Source organism: Hyla sarda, chromosome 4, assembly GCF_029499605.1.
Source record: "Hyla sarda isolate aHylSar1 chromosome 4, aHylSar1.hap1, whole genome shotgun sequence".
Lineage (NCBI taxonomy): Eukaryota > Metazoa > Chordata > Amphibia > Anura > Hylidae > Hyla > Hyla sarda.
Window position 1 is genome coordinate 246,848,013 of NC_079192.1, and position 9,255 is coordinate 246,857,267.

The 9,255-nt window shown below is 41.3% G+C and overlaps 1 protein-coding gene across 1 annotated transcript in view; it reads right to left on the reverse strand.

The window, feature by feature from the left end:
- Nucleotides 1-8,874, reverse strand: part of MDFIC (MyoD family inhibitor domain containing) — a 164,142-nt gene extending 155,268 nt beyond the window's left edge. The window contains exon 1 of the mRNA XM_056573861.1: nt 8,538-8,874. The gene's annotated coding sequence lies outside the window, so the exon portion shown is untranslated. The remainder of the gene's footprint in view (nt 1-8,537) is intronic.
- Between the last annotated feature and the right edge of the window lie 381 nt (nt 8,875-9,255).

A 9,255-nucleotide genomic window follows, 5' to 3' on the forward strand; every position in this document is an offset into this window, starting at 1 on the left:
TTGACCATTGTGACTGGCAATTGTATATTACATTACAATTACTGACAGCAGACTGTTCTCTGCCACAAATATGGTTATGTTGGATTAATATTATGGCATGATAGCCTGAATTCAGATGAAGATTTGCCACACAAGTTCACTATTGTATGACACAGTGATCGATCAGTTTAGCCTATCATGTTTCTAGCAAGATAGTTTGCACAAAGGGTTTGCACAGAAGACTGACTTGTCTCATTGTGGCTAATCAGAATAACATACAGTATGTCTGGTCAACTTTTGTTATATAGTACATTACCACGACATGTGAACCCAGTCTTAATAACTTAGCGATGATACAATGCTGTTATTAAGGGTCTTGTGGTGGATTTTGGCTATAATCACAGTTAAAAAGTGCACTACTTTGTAAGAATACCTAACCATGTCGACAGAAAGACCCAAGACCTATATCACGACATATCCAAGCAGACCCATTGAGTTCTGCAAACACATTCTACTAGTGACCAAATTACCTTAATTTCGGGATGTACTCTGTTATTTTGCAGGATTCTAAAGTGCAGGAGGCCACATACTTAATTCCTGTAAACAATTAAAATATATTCTAGAAAATGTACCAAACGTAGTTACTAATACACTACATTAGTCCATTAAACTCAGTGAGCCCGATGCGGGTACACCACAGTATGGGTCAGCATACCTTTCTGATGATATGTTGCTGTATATCTCAAGCATAGTGCAATTTTTAACTGTAAACATAACAATACTGTAAATTGTCATGTTTTTTGTGCTTTCCCTGTAATTACCACAAAATTATGACAAAAAATCACATGTTTTGAACAGTATTGAACAAAGGAGCTGATCACTTCTGACAGTCTGCTGACTGAAACAGAAACAGCACTCCAAAGACCACTATGTCCTCTTTATTGTTTACAAGAAACAGCTCCATACATGTGTTAATGTCTGATATTGCTGCTTAGTCTGCTGTAATTGGTAAAAAAAAATGGAGGGGGATATGCCACTGAATCATGGTGTCCTCATAAGCTTACTGGTGGTATTGACTGGAGATTATTGAGTCGGACCACCACCAATTTTACAGCAGAAGGTCCAACCACTGAGACCCCTATGATCTCCAGAGCAGGACCAAGGATCTTCCTGTGCAGTGGAGTCGGCATGCGCTCCATGCTCATGTTTCTCCATGCTGCTCCATGCACAGGGAGAGACGGGAAATCAGTCTGGAAATCGGGGGTCCCAGAAGTTTGACTTTAAATGGGCACTGTCACCAAACTTTTTTTTGATATGTTGTAGTACTTATGTACTACAACATATCTCTAATATACTTTCATTATTTTTTTTAATCATTAAAATAGTGTAATTTACATATAAAAACCAGCCATTAGGGGTCTCCCTCCTAGTGGCTGGCTGCAGCCTTACATGACGTCACTAGTGAATTAGGACCGATGCCGGCCGGGCAATCGGTCCTAATTCAGTCAGCCTGTGCTCGCTCCTTCAATCAGACAAGTTTGGAGCGAGCACTGAGAACAGAGGATGCGCGCATTGGCTCCCTGGCCTCACATGCCGGCATATACACCGCTGCTGCTGTCCTGCACTTTGGTATGAGAGCGGGGCTTGGGGGACTGAGAGCGGGTTCGGGGAGGAGGCTGAGAGCGGGGTTCGGGGGGGGAACAGAGGCTGAGAGCGTGGTTCAGGGTAGTGCCATGGCCATAAAGTTTTTGTTTTCAACACAGGCTGCCTTCAGTTGTTTCACCACTACAACTCCCAGCATGCCCTGACAGACAATAGATGTCAGGGCAAGCTGGGAGTTGTAGTGGTGAAACAGCTGGAGGCAACCTGTATAGATGAGCTAAGGGCGGAAGTCAGCCCCCCCCAGCAGGCATTAGTGACGTTGCACCTGCTTGGGGAAGTCTGCCTGTCTACCTGGTAAATTAGCACACTACCAGGTAGACAAAAAGGCATTTCTCAGATAGTAAAAAAAAAATTTATGGCAGGGAGAGGGATAGATGGGCAATAGGCAGGGACAGAAAAAAAAAATGATGGTGGGAGCTACTCTTTAAGTTTTAAATTAGGAAAGTACCTCTTAAAGGATAAACCATTATTATAATAGTTCTGTATTAAAACATTTAAATAATATAAAGAATATAGCAGACTTATGGAAAGCTAAAAAAGCTTTATACAAAGGTGTACTTACAATAGAAATCAACCATGCAACAGCAGTGGTTATGGAAAGGGTGTGGGGGACAAAACATACCATCTCTTCTGAATTACAATGAATGCCATTTAGATCTTTGATATGCAGCCATCTCCTTTACTACAATATATATTTTTTTTAATGTAAAATTGTATTTAAAATCAAAAACCACTAGCTCTATACTATAAGCTCCATCAATATGTTATTAAAGGCAACCTGTCACCAGCAGTTTCCATATAAAACTGCTGACATCATGATGAATGTTATTGAACATCTATTTAAAACATACAGTACCTCTGACATGGCTATTGTTATAACATTTCTCCCATTATTATAGGTTGTTTATGGCACGTGCAGCATGTAATTTAGCTACCTGGAGTCATGGGCGCAGTATGCAGGCATCCCAGAGTCACAGAATCTTTGCTGTAAGTGCTGCTCAGTACAGCTCCAAGTATACCTCCTGCTCGGTGATAGAACCCCCCCATCTGTGTTTCAGCGCTGTTTGGACTCTGATGACTAGGGATGAGCGAATCGAATCTGACAAATCTGAATTCATTGCAATTTCATGAAAAATTTGATTCGCAACGAATACGAATATTGCCACGATTCCATCGCTTCATTAAACTCAATTTAGTGCGGTCCAGGCTCCAGGGCATCTAAAGTGGCGGATCCACATGTGAAGACATGGGGCAAGGAATCCTGGGAAGGTGGGAACAAGGGTGGGCAGGATGACCCTGACTCACATGCACCATGCAGCCTATCACCAGCCAGTCACCCCTGTGATGTCACAGCCCTATATAATCAGCAGCCATATTGCGGCCAGCCACTTCAATCTTTCATTGCAGAGATATAGATAGGGACAGACAGAGCTGTGTGTTGGCCAGAAAAGCATTTTTCCAGCAGCGATTCACCTCGTAGTCACATCAGCGTTCTGTTGCACAGTGTGTTGAATTCACAGCTCAAGCCCAAATCCTGCCTAGAAGCACTGATTGGAAAGGGAGTGAGATTGAGAGAGAAAGTGCAATTTCGGTTGTAGTACACAGCGACTGTGTGCAGTAGCACTGGTGTGTATTGCTGGTGTTGTACACAAATCCTTTTTTAAGCGTACTGGAGCGCATTGTACTCCCCTCATAAGTGCATACCACATACGTACATCTCAGTGGTGTATTATTTTGTTCCTGTTAAAGTCTCAAGGGCCTAAATATTGTGAAAGGCCAGGCAAAAGTACACACCAGCTGGTGTTGTACACAAATACTTTTTTAAGCGTACTGGAGCGCATTTTACTCTCCTCATAAGTGCATTCCACATACATACATATCAGTGGTGTACTATTTTGTTCGTGTTAAAGTCTCAAGGGCCTAGATATTGTGAAAGGCCAGGCAAAAGTACACACCAGCTGATGTTGTACACAGATACTTTTTTTAAGCATACTGGAGAGCATTGTACTCACCTCATAAGTGCATACCACATACGTACATCTCAGTGGTGTACTATTTTGTTCCTGTTAAAGTCTCAAGGGCCTAGATACTGTGAAAGGCCAGGCAAAAGTACACACCGGCTGGTGTTGTACACAGATACTTTTTTTAAGCATACTGGAGAGCATTGTACTCACCTCATAAGTGCATACCACATACGTACATCTCAGTGGTGTACTATTTTGTTCCTGTTAAAGTCTCAAGGGCCTAGATACTGTGAAAGGCCAGGCAAAAGTACAGACCGGCTGGTGTTGTAGACAAATACTGTTTTAAGCGTACTGGAGCGCATTGTCCTCAGAGTTCCCCTCACTCAGGTTTATGGAACTGACTGTCTCAGAAATTTCTACAACTTAAACTGCCCCCCTTTTAAATCCACTCTTGATGACCTTGTCACATATAATGCTAGCTCTTTTTTAATAGCACTTTTATCACAGATTGTAGTGTTTTTTAAGTTTGTGTTTTTTGCACTTTGTACGTTCTGTAATCAGGGCTGTAGCTCTGATGAGGTGAGTGAGGCGATCGCCTCAGGTGCGCTATTGCAAGGGGGCATAAGGGGGGTCCAGCACACATTACACTGAGGCATTGACACCCAACCAGGGTGCCAGGAAACTCTGGTGGGAAATATGGTGCTAAAATTTTTTTATATTTCTGCCCAGGCCTGTGCACCTGTGAGTCACAGCCGTGCAGGCCAGGCCGGAGGGAAGTCTGTGTTCAGTGCCGGGACGGGTGATGCTGCAGCTCCAATCCTCATGTATCCTCCCTTTCCTGTGGAGCAGCTCTGGACTTTGGATTCTTCCTGGTCCCTCAGCAGAATGATGTGGATGGAGGGAAGGAGCAGGGGCAGCGCTAACAGAGGCCTACTCAGCTTCAGTTGTTGCACCCCCACCCTTCTTTTACTTCTCTACACCTCTCTGTCACCCCTCATAACCCCTCTGTCACCCCTGTACACCCCACGGTTACCCCGTACACCTCTCTGTCCCCCCTCTACACCCCTCTGTCACCCCTGTATGCCCCTCTGTCACCCATGTACACCTCTCTACACCCCTGTCTCCCATGTACACCCCTCTGTCACTTTGTGGGGTAATGCAGGAGGCATTGGGTGTGCTTGGGGGGTGGGGCTGGAGGCATTTGAGTGAGGCTTGAAACATTGGGGGAGATTTTTCAAAACCTGTGCAAAGGAAAAGTTGCCCATTTACCCATGGCAAACAATCAGATTTCTTATTTCATTTTGCAAAGGCCTTGTTAAAAATGAAAGAAACAATCTGATTGGTTGCTATGGGCAACTGGACAACTTTTCCTCACACAAATTTTAATAAATCTTCCCCCTTGTGTGTTGTGGGAAGGCTGGTGGCATTGTGTTTGGAGGAGGCTGGAGTCATTTGTAGGGAAAAGGGGAGGATAATGCTGGAAAATTGCGGAGCCTAATACTAATATGTTTGTGTTGCAGGTTCCATGATGGTGCCAGATGGAGCAAAAAGAGCTAGCTACAGCTCTGTCTGTAATGTGAATGTAACAATGTTTAGCACTTACCTGATCACCTTGTAGTTTGCAGACTTTGTTTAAAGACTTTTTATAATCTATGTCAATTTTGAAATAAAATGTAATAGAATTTATATAAATTATTTTGACCATAGAAGCCAGGTAAGAAGTCCAGAATGGAAGGTAACTCTTGTCACTACATGGCACGAAGGACATTTCCAAAAGAATCTGCATGTCATTCTGAATAACAGTATTATTTCACTAACCCAGCATACACCCTATGTGTGTTACAGAAAGGCAAAGTATTCTACACCCCTATTGAGGTAGGGAAATAGCTGTTTTTAATAGCGTTTTTAAATAAATTAGTATTGAACCAAATTTTTTCTGAAAATTCGTCAAATCGGCCTAATTGAATTTTTCAAAAATCCGCTCATCTCTACTGATGACACAAGCGGGCAGCAGAAGGTGTGTGTGGAGCTGTACTGGGCAGATTTACAGCACATACTCTGTGACTTAAGGATGCCTACATATGGCGCCCATTACTCTAAGCAGCTAAGTTACATGCTACTTACACCAAATACACTTTTAAATGACTAGGTGGCCATACATGTTCAAAAACTTTTGGCTGAACAGTTATCCTTCCTATCCTCCACAAAAGTGAACTTTCTGCATGGTCATGCATTTATGTTTTCTCTATGAGGAGGGGAGGAGTAAGCTGCAGCCAGACAACTCTGGTGAAGCTTATATCTCCCAGAATATGCAATTTGCTAACTCTATTATTCAGCATTTGTGATGCTGCTGTTTGCTAGTCCCGGGTCCTGATGACATGACCACTAGGTATTCACCTAGGTGACATTATGTTCATGGTGATGTCACACAAGGATCTCTCACTACTTGTAAGCAGAGAGGACTAGAAGTTGGCATTGGTCAGAGAAACAAGTTTCCTTATGTCCAGTAGTGTTTTAGTAAATAATTGTATTCCCTATGAAGTAATTCTTGAAAAGCTTTGTTCATAGGGCTTCATTGTTCTATTCCTCTGTTATTACTCCTAGAAATGTATGTATTCATTGTATAGTGTCAGACTACTCAATGACACATCCCTTTGACAAGAGAGAATGGGAACACCTCATTGTCAATTTATTTATACATTTCTAGGGGGGGGATAACAAAGGAACACCACAATAAGAGAAGATACTTCAGAATTGTTGTTTTAATAGGGAATACAGTTATAGGTCCCTCGTTGGGTTTTAGTTTTTGACAAAATGAAGAGTTTAAACCAGTTCTGCTCTTGGCTGAAATGGGATATAAGAATGGCTAATATAAACATGGGCATTATAAATGTCAATTGATTTTTTATATTTCTCTCCTGTTCATTCCCCCTGTGGTACAGATAAACAACGACACTGTCATTTCTCCACTGCAAACATACTGGATGACTAAGAGCAGCAGAATAAGCTTCTGGCAAGAGGAAGAGGAATGTGAAGTTAACTGTACTTGTGGATAAAATGTCATGATTCTTTGTGAAGCTAACACTATTGCAGTTTAATCTAGATTGTTCTTCACTGATGGAGCCAGTTCCTAAAACATGTTTTAATTTTCTAATCTGTTTCTCTATCTGGCAGTCTGATGGATGAATCTGGCTTTGGTAACATCCAGCAGAAAACTCTGGATGCACTGTGCCAACTGTAAAGTTTAGAGGAGCAGAAATAAAACAATGGGGTTTTTCATGGTTTGGTTTAGGCCCCTTAGTTCCAGTAAAGAGAAATCCTAATGCTTTAGCAAACAGACTCATATTGCCACCTGTATGCTTCAAACTTTTGAGAACGTTTTGGGTTCACCTCTTTTCCATCATGACTATGCCTCAGAGCACCATTGTCCATAAGGGTATGATTCTCTTTGTACTGCCACCTCTAGTGGATCCTGTGTAAAAGCGTATGAGAACCAGGTCACATTACTTTAGCATTACCAACAGGCTGCTAGAACCTTCTAGAGAGTCCTGTGGGAGGAATCCCCTAGTCCAGTGCCCTGTACTGAGCTGGCCCTGTACTACTACTATTCACACCCCATTTATGTTTGGGAAACAGATCAAACCGAGTCACTAGTAGACGATATATGGTGTATTAATGTCAATGGGTATACCGTGGTATACATTAAAATACCATTTTACTGATATCCCATGATATACAAGCAATGTAGCCCTAAAATGGAATGTGTATAGAATTGAACCGATCTGCTGCTACCATATTGTGTCAGATAACACAGAACACCTTGCAAGGTCTTGTGAAGTCTATGCCATGACAGGTCAGAGCTGTTTTGTGGCTCAAGGTAATCCTACAGAATACTTTTGTGGTGGTTTAAATTTTATGTCTGATCAATGTATAGCTTAGTATCAAAATTAAAACCCTTTTGTCTAATTTTCCAAATCCCTAATGCATTAGTTTTGCACTTCTTTTGTGTATCTGTAATTACTAGTTTCTTAGAACATATTGTGCTTCCACATTGTGGGTCAGACGTTGTATCATTTGGTTGCACAATATAATTATACACCCAGCTTTCCAGGTACATTCATTCAGATTTGGTTCCATTATGTAATACCAATGGGTTAGCTAAGGCAGTGCATGTTTTGTACACTGTATGGAACTACTTTATAAAAAAAAAAAAAAAAGTAAAATATGAATCAATTGTAAATTCAGACTAAAAAATGTTTTCTTATAGCCTGCCACATTGGAAGTCACATTAGAAAGCCTGAAGGCCTAAGTCATATAATACAGTGCAAAAAATGTGACAAATAGAGTGTTTGATATTAGTATTAATAAATTAAAAACTACTACTGATAATTCCCATCTTCGTTTGGAGCTGGAGAAAAAACCAGGGACTTCGATGTAGAAAGAAGTTTGTTTGCATATGCTTGCACATGTGAGTTTGGTGGACCACATAGTCATAGAGAAAAGTTTCAGCACCATATGAGACATAACCAGTAAGCCTAGGTTCACACTAGCATTTATGCATTCATATCATGGCTGCAGGGCCTGACCCGGCCACTAGTCTAATAAACTAAATGGAGAGCATTTTGTGGTTTCTGGAGAACCCATATAATACACTGCATATCATGAACCTATCTGTCTGTCTGTCTATCTATCTGTCTGTCTGTCTGCCTGTCTATCTGTCTATCTGTCATGTATACCATATAACAATCTACTTTATTTGTATACTTGCACAATAAAGTTTTGCATTTAGTAACTGGTGTTTTCACTCTGTGAGTGAAGAACTGCTGACACAGTGTTCTTAGAGATAACCAGCCCAGCAACCAATGTTCTGCCTGTGAAGCAATACAGTTCATATTGATATGGTTTTTAGCTTAGACAAAGTACTGTACTTACTGCACACTTTTCTGATGATGTCCTGCAAAGTTTCAGTGCTGTGAGTTTCCCGTCTGTATATATAGTATACAAATGCCACACGTTCGTTCCTCTGTTACAGGATGAAAACTTACTTCAAGTCTTCTTCTGTTATATCTTGCCCTGCATGTTCAAACTTCTTTTCCGACAGGGTGACTTAAAGAAGCACACATTACGGCAGTTCAATGTGCAGTTCCCTTCAGCAGAGGCCAAAAGTAGCGACACAAATACATAGTGCTGCTGTTGTGCTCTCCAAGTTAGCAGCCATTACACAACTCTGCTCCAGAAGTCTACATACTGTAAAGCTTACCAACACCCCACACACACATACCATAACACGCCATCTAGTGCTTCACAGCATATACATAACTCAGAAGATAAAACTTTAGGCAGAGACGTGTAGCTGACAGCACATGAAGAGGCTTTCCCAGTGTCAGAGAAACAAATACCCCTGACAGCTCCCAGTAATATATCAATATACTAATCTGCACAAGAAAACCTTTTGGTACTATTTGGATCATTTATATAACTAAGTCGGATGCCTGGTATAGTCTGGCAATGATTATGAGTTATACTGTATAATAAGATAGGTCAAATAAGCACAAAAAGTCATCCCATAATAACTAAAGCAGTGTGGTCTCAGAAACTAAGTTACAGTAATATGAGATTTCTCTGTGTCCAGCCGATGGTTCTTTGTGAA